The sequence below is a fragment of the Lissotriton helveticus genome, chromosome 5_1 (genome assembly GCF_964261635.1).
Source record: "Lissotriton helveticus chromosome 5_1, aLisHel1.1, whole genome shotgun sequence".
NCBI lineage: Eukaryota > Metazoa > Chordata > Amphibia > Caudata > Salamandridae > Lissotriton > Lissotriton helveticus.
This window is the reverse complement of record NC_136065.1, coordinates 1,990,667,917-1,990,684,091: the sequence shown is the minus strand read 5'-3', so window position 1 is coordinate 1,990,684,091 and position 16,175 is coordinate 1,990,667,917. Positions and strand designations below refer to the sequence as shown.

Sequence of the window (16,175 nt, the reverse complement as noted above, 5' to 3'; positions counted from 1 at the left end):
TCCCCATCTCACAAAATATCCTTCATCTATCCTGCGCGTGTAACTGCTTCCAGCTGTTCATAACTGAAGGACTGAGACACTGGGCGGTCGTGGATTTCCGACGGCGCAAGTACGAGCCTCACACTCACCTGCTGTCCCGGAAACGCATTGTGCGGCCTGGCTGCACGGAACGTGCCTGGAGCCCATGGCCTGCATCAAGGGGCGGTGCTGCTGCCTGCGCCGCGGCGGCTCGACTTAGCCGGTGGGAACCTCGGCGCTAGGGGACCCTGAGAGGATCAACTCCCTTCCTTCCGCCTGCTGTGTCGCTACCGGACGACGAGGGCTCAGAGGCGGCATCAGAGGACCCGGAACCCCTGGCGGACTGTGGGGCCTGCGCTGCGGAGCGCATGGTTGCGGCCAGCGGGGCCGCCTGCGCCTGGGAGCAGTGACTGTCCTCCCCACAGTTGGAGAGGAGGGGTGCACTGCGCGTAGACGGAGGCCGCGCCGGTCTCTGGAATGCTGCGGCGGCGCTTGTGCCACTGCTCACCCGTGGCGGCTGGAGGCTGGGTGATTGCCCTGGAGTGGAGCGGCCTCGAGAGACGCGGTGTGGACGGTGGGACTGGGAGAGTTGACTGGGTGTGCGGCTGCGGCCTAAGTGGTCCCACCCTCCCTGTCGAGGGCTGAAGTCGTCGTTAGTGAGTACAAGCTAAGTTGGCAGGGGTCTGGACGAGGCGCTGGGTGTTCCCCTGGAGCTGGTGAGTAGTCGGTTGCCCTTGGGCCTATACCTGGGAAGGCGCAGAAGACATTTGTGGAGAGAGGGGGAGGCGGTGGTGCCATATATAGATCTGTCAGTAGCGGTCAGGGGGTGCCCTTGAGTGCCTTGGGGATTTGCCTTAAGCCCCAGACAACTTGGTGGCTCGGCGGCGGACCACCCCCCGAGCTGAGAGACTGGCTGCCTGACGCTGCGGAGACGGGATTCCTGGAGGTGGTGGTATTGCCCCCACTGTGCGCCTGCTGACCGCCCGAAGGTGCTCCTGAATTGTAGTGCTGAACTGGGTGAACGCATTAGAGCCCTGCTGGTTCGGACCCACGTATGGATGAGTGACTGGCTGCGGGCAGGAAGAGCCACGGCAAGAAGGGACTACGCGGAAAGTGACGGGACACCCCTGCGACGGTGCCTGGGACATAGCGAACCGGAGGGCAGCCTACCAAGGGGTTTTCCTCCATTCCAAGACGTAGAGGGTCATCTAGAGCCGCCAGGATGGGGCGCACAGATCGGATACAACCCAAACTATCCTTTGATCCTAAGAAACCCAAAACCGGTGAGTCCTCAGTAGGAGAAGGTCCTGGGGAACAGGAGTCCGCGGAGGAGCTTCCTCAACAAAATATTCGTAGTCTGTAATTGGCTATGGAGAAGAGTCTGCAGGGGGGATTGCCTCGCTGGGAACCAAGATGGACGCCCTCACCTATCGAATGGACCACATGGCAGAGAGGCTAGACAAACAGGCGGAGAGGATCGACATGTCGGGACGCCACCTCACTGAGGTACAGGAGGCGCAGACCTCCCTTGACTCTGAACATAAGCAGTTGAGCAGAGTGATGCAATTATTGCAAGACAAGACATTGGATTTAGAGACTCGCCTCAGAAGGTGCAATCTGCGCATTACAGGCCTGCCAGAAAATACACAGACCGGGAATATGGAGGTGCTCGTTGAGAAGCTATTAAAGAAACTACTAGTGAGAGGGCCTTCTCGGAAATGTTTGTGGTTGAGAGGGCCCACCGCTCTCTAGGCCCGAGACCAAAGCCGGGAGCACCTCCGAGGCCTGTGATCGCTAAACTGCTCAATTACAGGGATGGTGATGTGGCATTAAAACTAGCGAGAGAGAAACAGCTGCTACAGTACGAGGGTTCTGTCCTTTCATTGTTCCCGGATTTTACCGCAAAAGTGCAGGAGGCACGGAGGCAGTTCGTGCCGATGAAACGCCAACTACGAGAGATGGGCGCAGACTATGCAATGCTATATCCAGCGAAGCTACAGGTTAATAGACAGGGGAAGTCCATGATCTTCACAGATCCTAAGGTTCTTCAGAAGGCCCTCAAAGACTGGCGCAGAGAGGGGCGTCCCTCCCCGAATAGAGAGGCGGAGGCGAGGGGGGGTTCCCTGGACGAGCAGGACTAACGGTGATACTCCTGGATGGGTTGCTCAGCTTGAACTGAATTGCGCAGATGGTTTGGACGAGGAACACTACGGAAAGGGTGACATGATGGCCCCTGCGCATCTCATTCTAATAGGCAGGGTGATACTGTATGGGCTACGAGCTGTGAGGGAGGGCGCGGGTTTTAGTGACACGACAAGAAGACGAGATGACAGTTTGATGATATGCAAGTGTATGCTGCTCTTATTCAGAGGAGTGGTCGACCAATGTTTTGAAATCACGCAAAATGCAGCATTTGGGCGCACTAATGGGCGAGGGGATCCGAAGGACAATGAGGCTGCGCCTGAAGTCGACTTAAGCCTCAGATGAGTGCACGCTTGCACTCCCCATGATTAGTGCGCCCAGGAGTAAGGATTGTGATTACACGTGGCATATCATGGCACCGGGATGGGGAAGGGGCGGGCGGCTATATGTCTTTATTTTGTATAGTGATTGCTGTTTTGCTGGTTACCTGCGCCCCGCGTGAATTCCACTGTGCTGGTAAAGTAGGTTTTGTTTTCCCTTTTTGGTTACAGGGGTTTGGGAGATGGGACGGGAGGGAAGGGAAGTTTTTTTGGGGTGGGGGATACTCGCGGCCCAGTTGGGGATGGGCTGGCGTGGGAGCATGTGGGGAGGGGGAGGGGCGACACTGCGGTGTGTCGCATGGGTTGGGGGTGAATCTTTGAAGGGGAGGGGTGTTTTCCTGGGTCATTAGACATGGCAGCGGCGAGGTGTGATGCATGGACATGTGTGCAGACCACATTGCGGAGACACGTACACCGACAATTACAGACGGGATGACTCCACCAGGTGAATCTACGGATACACTGACATTGATAATATGGAATGTCCGGGGTCTTAATGACCATAGGAAGGTTAGGAAGGTTTTACAATATCTTTCGAGACATGGCGTCGACATCGCACTCTTACAGGAGACGCATCTACCTCCAGACAGCCACATTCTGCGATACAGGGGCTTTTTAGGCAATATACACGCGGCGGGATTTACATCACAGGCCAGGGGGGTACTCACATGGGTCAACCCGAAGTCGATGCTACAGATGACACCACTGGAGATGGACAGGGATGGGCGGTACACGATTACAAAATGCTGCAGGAAGGGTATGGAGCTCTGCATAATGAACACCTACGGTCCTAACTATGGTCACCCTGCCTTCTATTCTGATTTAGCAGTTAAGATTCTGAGGCATTCGGGGGGGGGGGTTTCTGTGGGGGGGCAATTTTAATATGATGAGATAACCCAATATTGACAGATCAGACGGGCCTGAACGACGCCCCTCGGAGGCGCAAATGACCCGCCTGGACTTACAAGATGTATGGAGACACCGACATCCCGCATTAGGGGGATACACGCATTATTCAGCCCCACATAATATACACACTAGGGTAGACTACTGGCTGGCCACAACTTATTTAACTCAACAAGTTTCGGCTTGCACTATACTACTGCGTACTTACTGAGATCATTTTCCCTTGTTGTTGATAGTTTCTGCGCCAGCAAAGTGCATTCCACCGTTCGCTTGGCGTTTTCCCCCTTACTCCCTATTAGATGGCTCATTTAAGGAGGAGTTGGCCGTGGCCATTGAGATGTTTTTTGACACCAACATGGGCACTTTGGACTCGTTCCAGACTGTTTGGGAGGCCTTTAAGGCGTACATCAGAGGGGTTATCATTTCTAAACACTCGGGAGTCCTTAAGTCGATTCGAGCCGGTTACAGACTTTAGAGTCCAAACTGCGCAACGGGTGAGGCTCTTATCCAGGAACTTGCCCAAACTCTGCGCGAATACCACGAGGAGGCTGACCCTGAAATCAAACACTTGGGAAAGTACGCTACTGCAAGATCATATGGTGAGGGGGAGTGCTCAGGGACGGTGCTCGCGCAACTGATTAGGCAGTGCAGGAGCAGGATGTCGATACCAGATATGAGACCCTCTTTGACGGACGAGCCGCTTTAGGATGTACAGGTCGCGGAACGATTCCGCGAGTATTATGCGACCCTGTATGTCTCCCGAGGCCCTGCCCCGGAGGAACGCATACTAGACTACCTCTCTCATATTGAGCTTCCCTGGCTCTCTAATGTGCATCGCAAATTTCTAGTACGCCCGATTAAGCGAGAGGAAATCGTATGGGCATTATCTGCTATGAGGGCTGGGAGTGCGCCGGGAAGTGTCGGCCTTACTGTTGCCTTTTACAAGGCATTCGCAGACCTTCTGATTCCTCGGTTACTCACCCTATTTGAGGACATGGCAGACACGTGCACTAAGCGGCCCACTATGCGCGAAGCGATATTGGTGGCTATTCTTAAACCAGGAGAGTCCCCGGGGGACTGTGCCTTGTATCGCCCCTTGTCACTATTAAATGTAGATGCAAAAATATTCACTAAATTGATCGCTAACCGCCTCAGCCCCATGGTCACTTCAAGGGCCACCCCAGAACAGGCACGATTTGTTCCTACACGCAACCTCACGTATAACCGTAGGACGGTGTTTGCAGCGTTTCAGAATACACGTCCAGAGGTCCCGGCTGTTGCGGTTTTCCCGGACATGGAGAAGGCCTTCGACTCGGTCGAGTGGCCTTTTCTGAGACATGTCCTCAGTCGGATGGGTGTGGGTGCGCTGTTTCTTCAGCTTCTAGCTACACTGTACACCTCCCCTACGGCTCGTATACGGATCGGATCACTGATCACGGACATACAGATAGGCAGAGGCACGAGGCTGGGCTGCCCCCTTTCCCCTATCCTGGACGCACTTGTGGCTGAGCCGCTTGCTTGCGCCCTACGTGAATATCACGGGCACAGGGGTATAGGGTTTCCCACATATAATTTGATCGTCTCCACGTACGCAGACGATACTTTATTATATGTTCGTGACCCGGAGGTACACTTATTGGCGGTCCTGCGCGAAGTGGTCTTGTTTAGCACTCTCTCGGGCATCCATGTAAATTGGAGCAAGTCCCTCATATTTCTGCTCACACCAGCTACGAAGAGGTTTGACTCGGAATACCCTATTCAATGGACCACAGATGCGGTACGACTTCATACGGACTCGGAGATAGTTCTGCGAGAGAACTACGGGGTAGCTGTCTCCAAGCTGGAGGATGATGTTGAAAGGTGGATAACTTTACCACTGTCGCTGTTGGGCCGTATCTCACGCATGAAAATGATTGTGTTGCCCCGTTTTTAGGTCTCGTTCCTATTCCATTCCGCAAGGAATGAATAGGACGAGACTATTGGGGCTAAACTAAGAGCTAAACTAAGCTCTGAAAAATGCGGATTTCCAGAAGTGCATGTGGTCTCGTGTACGCGCTTCTATCCGCCTGCCTCGTTCACACTTCTTTCACAGCTTCACTTCAAAGGGCTCACTTCACACTTCACAGCCGCCAGGCCGTGTCTCGCATTTCTCCTCCCCCCTAATTATTCACCCCTGCTGTTGACCCATCTCCTAGACTCTCACAATTTAGAGAAACTAGCTTTTTTTTTTTTATTATTTCATTTCGCCAATGCTTGCTTTCAGGAGTCACTTTTAGGGCCGCCCGCGACAACCAGCCCCACACCCTCTCTCCCTCTCTCCTCTTCCTCGCGCTCGCACAACTCGCGTTTTTTTAAACTTTTTTATTATTTCATTTCCACCAATCTATTTAAGTGATCTGCCTGCAAGGGCAGGAGAATGTTCGAAATTGTTATCTTTTTTCAAATAAAACTGGTTCATACTAGCACCCTTACACCAGCAAATACATTAAACTTACGGGCACAACTCACAAACAAGCACCAAGCGCAGCAGCTAAAAGACGTCATGTTCAACAGCGTCTGCAAGTCCAGAGTTGGCCAACAGCACTGGCGCAATGAGACTATAAACCCACCACTTATTAAAAGCACAGGTACAAGTCACAGAAAGCTAAGGTGCAGTCGAAGCCAGGTTTGGTCAAAGCTTCCACGAAATGAGCCATTTGTTTGCCATGTTCATGGCGGGATGAATTGATGGAAAAAGTCATCTTTATTGTGTTTTTGGTTGGCTTTTGTAAAATGCTGTCTGTTGTTCAGTGCCCGCATTTAATTTCTGAACAGAGATGTGTCTCGAGTAACAACCTCTGATACATCCTGCTCCTCTTGCTTATTTTCACAGGCAGCGTTTGGATTTCAATTCTGCCGCCACGTATCATACACAACATTTCGTCGCTATGAAATATGCAAAAGAGATAAAAGAGCAGCTGAACCTTTGCCATGCAATGAGTTCTCTGAACACGAATTGTCTTACTAATGATGCGCAAATGAAAGCATTGTATGCTGCAGGATTGATATCTTGTAGAAAATACACTTGATTCCTGTGGCATGATGCTGGCAGCACAACCAATCGCAAAGTCAGCAATTCCACGTATCCCATCACAGCCCTTATTACATCCATTCGGTATTAGCATATGAATGCCACAAGAGGCGTTTATAAAGCCAAGCTGTGCGATTCTATTGCAATGGAGAAATATGTGTATCTTATTTTTGAGAGAACATAATTATGCGTGAAACTATTATTGTTGCCCTTGTGACTATATTGTTCGAAAAAGTAACAATTTCTAACTTTCCAAAAATAGCAAGATAATTTTACAAAATTTCTACAAGAGGAAACACAATTGGGAACGCCTGAAAAAAGTAGGTAGGTTAGGGGAAATTACGGGTATTTGTTCCTTCTTTTATATTTATTCGAGCATAGATTACAAAGCCAATCAGCAAAAAATCGGTAGTTGATAACATATTTCTGCATTGTAGATCTATGTAATACAATTATTCATTTGATAATTACATAATTCATTAAATTGCATGTTATTGTAGTCTGTGTCGTTCTGTTTGATTCTATCCTATGTGTTTTATTACAACAAACATCCTTGGATTTTCACATTAAAATATGTGGGTGATATCAGGCTGTCACGGTGTATAACCGAGTCTTTCATCTTTTGCCTTAAAGCCTTCAATGATTGTTCAAGACATAGGGCCTTCCTTGGAACCTGGCAGAGGGTGCAGACGAGAAGGCTTGCTGGGCAGGAGTCATGTTTACACTGCTGTCTCTCCAAACTTTCCCACTTCTGGATATCTAACTATTTAGTTTATGCAATGGAATGATCCATATCGGAGCAACATTGGTTAACCAACGGCCTGGCCCCATAAAGATAGTGACTAATTTGGAAGAGTTCCTTTTGTTTATTAAGGTCTTTCTCTAGGCGGGACAAAAAGCATATGATTCATGGGGATATGCCACCCAAAATGTATATTTTTCCGTGAAGAGAGTTATCTCTGATATCTAGTTCTATTATAGATTCTGGAGTCAAATGGATTGGGGTGTTCAAAATATTGGGGTATAGATGATTATTGGGCGTTCTGCTCCCATAGGGACACATCACTCGGTTGTGCGTGTTAACCACCTGTCATGCATTTCATACACTTTGGCATGCCGGTTTCACATGCATACTATCACCCTCACTCTATCTATCTATCGCCCTCACTCTATCTATCTATCGCCCTCACTCTATCTATCTATCTATCTATCTATCTGCCTCACTCTATCTATCTATCGCCCTCACTCTATCGCCCTCACTCCTATCTATCTATCTATCTATCTATCTGTCTGTCTGTCTGTCTGTCTGTCTGTCTGTCTGTCTGTCTGTCTGTCTGTCTGTCTGTCTATCTATCTATCGGCCTCACTCTATTACCCTCACTCCTATCTATCTATCTATCTATCTATCTATCTATCTATCTATCTATCGATCGCCTTCACTCTATCTATCGCCTTCATTCTATCTATCTATCGCCCTCACTCTATCGCCCTCACTCTATCTATCTATCGCCCTCCGTCTATCTATCTATCTGTCTATAGCCCTCACTCTATCCGTCTATTTATCGCACTCTATCGCCATCACTTTATCAGTTTATCTATCTATCTATCTATCTGTCTATCTATCTCCCTCACTCTATCGCCCTCACTCTATCATCTATCGCCCTCACTCTATCTATCGCCCTCCCTCTATCTATCTCCCTCACTCTATCTATCGCACTCACTCTATCTATCTATTGCACTCACTCTATCTATCGCACCACCGCAGCATCACTCAGCACCACCACAGCATCACTCAGGGGCACCACAACATCACTATGCACTACCACAGCATCACTGAATGCCACAACATCACTCGTCGCCACCACAACATCACTCAGCGCCACCACAGCATCAATCTGAGCAACCATTCAACAACAACTGGTTCAAATATGTACTCTCAATGTTTCAAGCTTTATTATAAATGTCACAAAAAGATGTTAATATTTCACTTCTGTTCTTGGATTTTCGGCACAATAAAATACACTGAACATAATCTTCACAAAAGTTATTTACAAAAGTTTAAGCTATTGCCATTATAAATTACAATAACTTTTAATTACGTATTAATTATTTAAAAAAATTAAAAGCCATTGTTATTTGTAATAGCAATACATCGAAGTCACGTAAATACAACACACATTGCATTACAAATGCTATAGGTGTCACATTTGCGAAAGTTATAACTATTGGCATTGTAAATGACAAAGCTAGTAATTTTGATATTTTCAAAACCAACACATAAATAAAAAATTGTCATTTACAATACCAATAGCTCAAACTTTCCTAATGCGAGACCTATTGCATTGCAAATGCTTGTTTATTCCTGTTTTGCAACATTCCTATGGTGCTATCGGGCCTATTCTTTCAACAGCTGCAATCGTTGATGGTCCGATTGGCTTGGGCTGGGAAACAGCCTAGAGTGGCATGGAACATTCTTATACGCCCGTATGCAGCAGGCAGACTGAACGCCCCTGATCTAGAACTTTATTATCGAGCGGCGGAGGGTGCGCATGCTTACCACTGGATGCATGGCCCAGCAGACATTCCACACATACGCATTGAATCGATCGTTGCAGACCCGGTACCTCTACCCGCCCTGCTGGCTCTATCTCGAGACCGGCGTACGGGTATTCTGGACTCAGTGAATGCAGTCAATCATGCATGGTATCATGGATCCGAAAACTCCTCTTGCTTGATGTTGATGGTTGGCCCCATGTAAGGACAAAGGGCATGTTGAACATACACCATATGGGCGACCTGTTTGCAGGGGGACCGCGCGCACCTGGAGTGAGATTGAAACAGAGGATGTTCCTATCCGCTGTTATCGCTCTTCCAGTTCCACAGGGTGAGGCATGCGCTTAGGGATATTTTAGGGGAGGATATGACAGAACCCCCTGTGGTCACGGCTTTCGATTACGTCATTGCCGCTAAGACCCCCGCTAAACAAATAACCAATCTGTATCGTATAGCCCTGGCGGAGATGACGGCGGACTACGCTAAACCAAGCATGGCAAGCCGACTTAAATACGGATCTGACGGTAGAGATATGGCAATACTGCTGCTCGAGTACGAGGAGAATTTCTCAAAACGGTCGTCACAGGCTAATACATTTTAAATACCTAAATAGGACTTACTATACACCTGATAGGATCCACAGATATGGCTTACGTACAAGCCCTAATTGCGAGAGATGTGGGACGCAGGTGGCGGACTTCTTGCATGTGGCTTGGTCTTGTACAGGCATTTTTGCATTTTGGTGTAAAGTATACGACAAGGTAAATGAGACCACGCAATTAACGCTGATGCCGGATCCATTATTAGCCATACTGGGTTACTCGAAGCCTCTGCGATAGGAGCACAGGAGATTGGTTTACATGGCCTTTCTTCTAGCTAAGCGGTGTGTAGCGCTCTCATGGATGCGAGGCCCGGTCCCTACTCTATCACAATGGACCAAGGTGATGATTTACTGCAGCACACAAACTGAACTTTATAGTCATTTATTACCCCCTCGCAATAGACCGAAGAACTTCTGGTCCATGTTCATAGATAGAAGGTTCACACTAGACACTGGGGAAGAGGGGGAGGCAGATACACATACATGCGGGGACGATCCGGCTGGGGACTCATACGACAACTCGCAGAGCGACCACCTCTAGCGCACTGTGACTTAGGAGGGTAGATTGCTCATGGAGGGATGGATTGTAATAACCCCGGGAAGGGACGAATGTGTCAGATTGTTTGTACTTGGTGGGTCTCCCGAATATCTGCACTATGGGTCTGGATTATTACTGTGTAAAAGTAACGCTTTTTGTCTTTACCCTCCTTTTATTGATTTCCGAGTGCTATCTGTGTATCTACTGTCGCCAATTAATGCCAATGACTGTGATGGTTGTTTATTTTTAAAATGCCAATAAAAAAAATAAAAAAAATTAAAATGTATTGGGATGACCAACGCAAGCAAACAATAAGTGAAATCGCCTGGGCATGACCCAAGCACGCAAATGCGGGGGAATCGGACCCAATGCACCAATAAAAACCCAGATTTCTAAATTGCACAACTAAGAACAAATAGCAATTCATGGGCATGCCAAAAGCTGATAGAGGAGATAACAACAGGTCTCGCAGACATAGCATGCGCCCTGCCTAGGCTCAACCTAAAAAGCATAAACTCACTCACAGATCTACTCATCTACTAATACACCTACTCACACACCCACTCACAGACTCACACAGCCTCTCAGATACTCAGACAAGCACTTATACACCCACACACCTACTCACACACTCACCCACACAGCTTTCACTCACACACCCACTAATACCTACATAACCACTCATACACCCATACAGCCACTCACATACCCACAAAATCACTCACATACCTACTCACAGACCCAAACAGCTTTATAACACCCACTTACAGACCCACACAACCACTCACAGAGCCACTCACACACCCACCACACACTCACATACCCATTTACTTACCCATAGAACCACTCATATATCCCTTCATACACTTCGGTTGCAGTGATGTTATTGTTAGAAAATAAAAACCATAGAAATTTCATTAAAAAAGTCAGGGACGTTATAGTTAGGTAAAGATTTTACACACACAAAACCATAGAAATTCAGCTGTTGTAGTTATCTCATTTAACTATAACGTGTGCCCTAAGGTAACTATAACCAACACCCTCACCATTCATTGCTAATTATAACCACATATTACATCACTAATGACATCTTCTATGACATCATTGATAATATCACTGCAACATTTGCAGTGAAATTATTGATGAGTAAACTGTGCATGGCGGAGATGGGAGCTATAGTTACCTTAGGGCATGGGTTATAATTATTGGAGATAGCTATAATTGATGACTATCTATGGTTATGTGTGTGTATATATGTATATATTCACTGTAAAAAACAAAGTTACCCAGATGTTCTAGTTAGGCAGACATTTCACTCGTACAAAACCAGAGAAATTCAATAGTTATAGTTAGCTGAGCACTATAAGTCATGCCCCCGCAATGCACTGCTTATGACCTCACATAGTACATCACTCATGACATGGTCAGTGAGATCACCGATGACATCACTGATGGCATCTCAAATGACATCATCCAGTAACTGAGTTTTTTTTAACTGCAAATGGTTTTAAAGTAAATTAATTGTATGTATTTTTAGTTGTACTTTTAAGGTCATATTGACCGAAATAAAGTTATTACTGACTGACTGAGTGTTTCCAGTGACTGTTTAAAAAAAGTTTATCAGTGTTATGAGTATACATACCGAGGTGTATTAGTGAATCAGTGGGTCTATGAGTGCCTGTACGGATAATTCAATGGGTGCGTGACTGACTTTATAATGAGTGATTAGGTGTCTCATTGAATGTATGGGTGAGTGACTAAGTTGTGCGAATGTCTGGATTAGTCTGTCAGTTGGTGTCTAAGTGGCTGTATGGGTTGGTGAGTGGGTAGGGGAGTGGCAGTATGGTTGACTGATTGCCTCTGTGTCTGAGTACCTGTATGACTGTATGAGTGACTGTGTGGGTGGGTGAGGGTTGTGACTGCCTCCATGGATGAATGAGTGGTTGAGTCATTGGCTGTATGGGTTAGTGAGTGCATCTGTGAAGGGCTGTATGGGTGACTGAGTGTGTGTATGGCTGTGTCGGTGAGTGAATGGATGTGTCAGTGGTATATGGGTAAGTAACTGCATGTGTGAAAGGCAGTATAGGTGAGTTTTGGAGTATTTGAGTGACTGCATATGTGAGTGAGTGATTGTGAGAGTGACTGTATGGATACGTGTATGCTTGTGTCAGTGACTGTATAGGTGAATGAGTACATGTTAGTATCTGTAGGAATAAGAGAGTGGGTGTGTGTATAACTGTATAGGTGAGTAAGTGGTTGTGTGATTGAATCTATGGGTGAGTGAGTAGGCGAGTGAAAAGCTCTATGGGTGACTGACAGGGTATGAGTGACTGTATTGGTGTATGAGTGGATATAGCAATGGCTGTATTAGTGAGTGAGTTGGTATATGAGTGGCTGTATGGGTGACTGAGTGGATGTGTGTAGACCTTTGAATTAGTGAGTGGGTGTGTAAGTACTGGTATGGGTCAATGTTTTTGAGAATGGTAGTGTGGAAGTTGGAGTGGATGTATGAAAGGTTATATTGGGGTTTGAGTGAGTGTGTCAGAGATAGTGTGGATGATATCATCAGTGATGTCATCAGCGATGTCACTGCCCTTGTCATGATTGATGTAATATGTGAGGTCATAAGCAGTGCATTGCGGGGGCGAGTTATAGTTACCTCAGCTAACTATAACTACTGAATTTCTCTGGTTTTGTATGAGGGAAATTTCAGTGACTTTTGAAGGTTTTTTGTAATGATATTTCCTAATTATAACGGTCCTGTAACCTTTGGTTTTGTCAGTGAATTTCTATGGTTTTTATAAGTAGCAATGGTGTTTGCAGAGTGGTGAGAAAAGGGAGCAGGCCTCTGACCAACTCTCAGGAATCCTGCTGTGCCGAACTTACAGAATGTACCAGGAAGGCTTCTTGGTCCCCAAGGTCCCTTAGCATCCAAAAGAAATTCACTCCCCAACCATTAGTGTGCAAGGAGATACATTTGCAGAGTGGTGGAGAAAGGCCGCCTATGTCCAGGAAAGTGCCAGGAGGCGGTTAAATTGCAGCCAGGACTCCTGCAGCGTGGGAGTCTTTTGTGGACTGTTGGTTTGCTGCTGGTCCCGTGCCACACCGGGAAAAGGAACGCTCTTGGTCCTGTGCCACGCGGGAAAAAGGAGTGCGAGGCCCGCGAGTCATTCTAACGGGCAGAGGGGGGCATAAAACTACATCCCCCAACAGGCCCTGCGGCGTGCTCGCCGCCTACGTCCAGGAAGGCGACAGGAGGTGCTTAAATTGCAGCCAGGGCTCCCGCAGAGCGGGCCCATCCGAGCCCGTCAGAGGCTGGACCACCCGACTGTGATTCCACTCATCGAGTTGTACATCAGTCGTTAAACAAGGTATTTATCTGACTTTTTGCATCCCAGGGTTCAGCACTCATGGTTCAGTATCAGAGAGCATCGACACATTTTGATGGCGAGGAGGGTGTCCTGGATTGGTAGAACCAGGAAAGTCTTTTCAGGGGACTGCGTGATCGTCACGCTCAGACACCCTGATCATGTGCACAAGATTCTCTCTCAGAGCAGCGGGTTCCATTCAGCTAAAGTGGATTCAGGGATTGAACCACTCCCGTTGGGTTTCTTTTACAGACCACTGGCCAACTCCAGTCAACGATATAGTCATGTGGGTCAACAGGAGGGTGTAGCTTGGTAGGCTAACTAAGTGCTGACAAATAACGCCTTTGTCTTATTAAGAGACCTAAATGACATTGATTGACTACACCTGAGCGAGGGGGCAGATAGTCATTGATACTCCCCTGACCAAAACAGATATAAGGGGGAGGGGAGATTAAATCAACCTGGGGAAAGCTGTAGCTCAAACCACTCATCAGCATAAGGATCCAAATGACCACATGGAAGGTTGTACAAAAGAGACATCCACTAGGACTTGTAGCCCCGTGGCAATAGCCAGTGTAGAAGGGCTTAACGGGAGAGAAATAAAAATAGTCTCCTAGAACATAGCAGGCCTATCCACCAAATTTAAGAACGAGCAATGGCTGCTACTTATAAGGGAATTTCAGACAATAAGTTTGCAGGAAACATGGGAACCAGCAAACAACATTTTTTTCCTAGAAGGATACAAAACCTTCTTTTTTCCGGCGCACAAGGCAGCTTCAGGGAAAGCGAGGGGAGGGCTGATTATATTTATAGACCTTACACTACAAGGAAGATGGTCAGATTTGGCTTGGGACTCGGAGGTTGCTCAGGGTCTCACATTTTTTAATAAAGGTGATAGGTTATTTTTCACAAACTTTTATAATGTGACGCCACATGCATAGGGTTCCACCAGCCTGTATGAACTGAATACCAGACTCACCTAGACACAGGAGCGAGGGCAGATGGCGCTACAGTTGATCTTAGCGGGCGACTTTAACTGCCATTTGTGCCCAAATTTGAGGGTAACTCAGGGGGACTGGTCATCATGCCGCTCTGCGATGGTCCACACATGGAGCACACAAAGGAGGGAAAGGAACTTAGTGGTCTGTTAGATATGCATGCGCTAATACATACGATGGACCTAACTGTTGTTAAACAGGGTAAAACGGTTCACCCCATCTTCAAGGGAAGAGGAATGTGCCTCATTTATTGACTACATCTTTGTCTCTGTATCACTCAAAAACTGTGTATCTAGTTTTAATATCGGGTACAGCGCCTTTAGTGATCACAATCCCCTGGCCTTATGTCTTGTTGATGCACGCAGCCATCCAGTACCGCACCGGGTAGGGGGGGGGGGGGGGTGGTTGGGGCAACGGATCAAGGCAGGATGGACACAGGTCAATAGCGAGGCCTTATATGGCTTTTGTTTTAAAGAAGGCGAGCAGGTTATCTTGAAGAGTCTAGATCTCGAAGTGGAAGGGAAGTGTCTAGATCTCAAAGTGGCAGGGACGGAATTAGTTGAGGCTTTTAGGAGTGTCGCCCAAATAGCTGATAGTTTGCTGAGAGCCCCAGCTCATGTGGTCAAAATGGACACCCCAAGTTGGTTTGATCCACAATGCCCACGTGCACTTAGAGAGCTGAAAGCTGCCCTAAAGATCTCACCAAGAGAGAGGGACCGGGTGACCGCTTGCCGCAAAAAATATAAACTAGCTGTAAAGGAATGCTAGGGTCAATTGCAACAGTAAGCCTGGGAAGACCTGACAGAGGCAATGGCATTAAAGGGCTCCACTGCCTTTTGGAGAGTTATAAATAAGCCCTGTTTCCATCACGCTAATAAACCTGGGTTAAGCAATAACATTCTGCCGACACAATGGTATGATCATTTCCAAGGGCTCTATAATTATCATCCAAGCTCGGACCAGACCCAGGAGCGGAACTTAGAGCAGAACATACCCCACCTATATTCTTTGGGTGAGGTAAAAACAGGAATTGAGGGCCTAACAAGGAACAAGGCCTCAGGCCCTGATGGGATTCCACTGGAACTTTTTATAGATAAAGTGGATTTATGGGCCCCTCTCCTAACTAGGGTCTTAAATGCAGCAGCGGACACAGTAAGGCCGGCATCATGGTCCACTGCTACGATCGTCCCCATTTTTAAGAAAGGTAATAATGACAGCCCACAATGTTATCGGCCGATTTCCCTTATTGATGTGTTGGCGAAGGTCCTAGTCCGGGTGGTTTTAAGTCAGTTGACAGATTGGGCAGAGGAGCATCAAGTCAGGGAGATCTACCACTGATCAGTGCCTCAATTTATATCGTATTACAGCCAAATACACAGTGGTAAACCCAGGGACGATGTATCTGGCATTCATGAACCTGACCACAGCCTTTGACAGAGTAAACTGTGGGAAATTGTGGGCATTTATGGATGGGCACGGGGTGGATCCGGGGCTCATTAACATCTTAAAGTCCTTAGATCTGAACACCATGGCTGCGGTAAGATATAATCAGGATGGCAAGATTACAGAATCCTTTAAGTGTTCCAGTGGGGTCAGACAGG

General features: G+C 47.4%; 1 protein-coding gene across 1 annotated transcript in view; it reads left to right on the top strand.

Annotated features, from left to right (window-relative positions):
- Positions 1-16,175, top strand: part of LOC144756141 (butyrophilin subfamily 1 member A1-like) — a 249,173-nt gene that overhangs the window by 167,917 nt on the left and 65,081 nt on the right. The window lies entirely within an intron of this gene.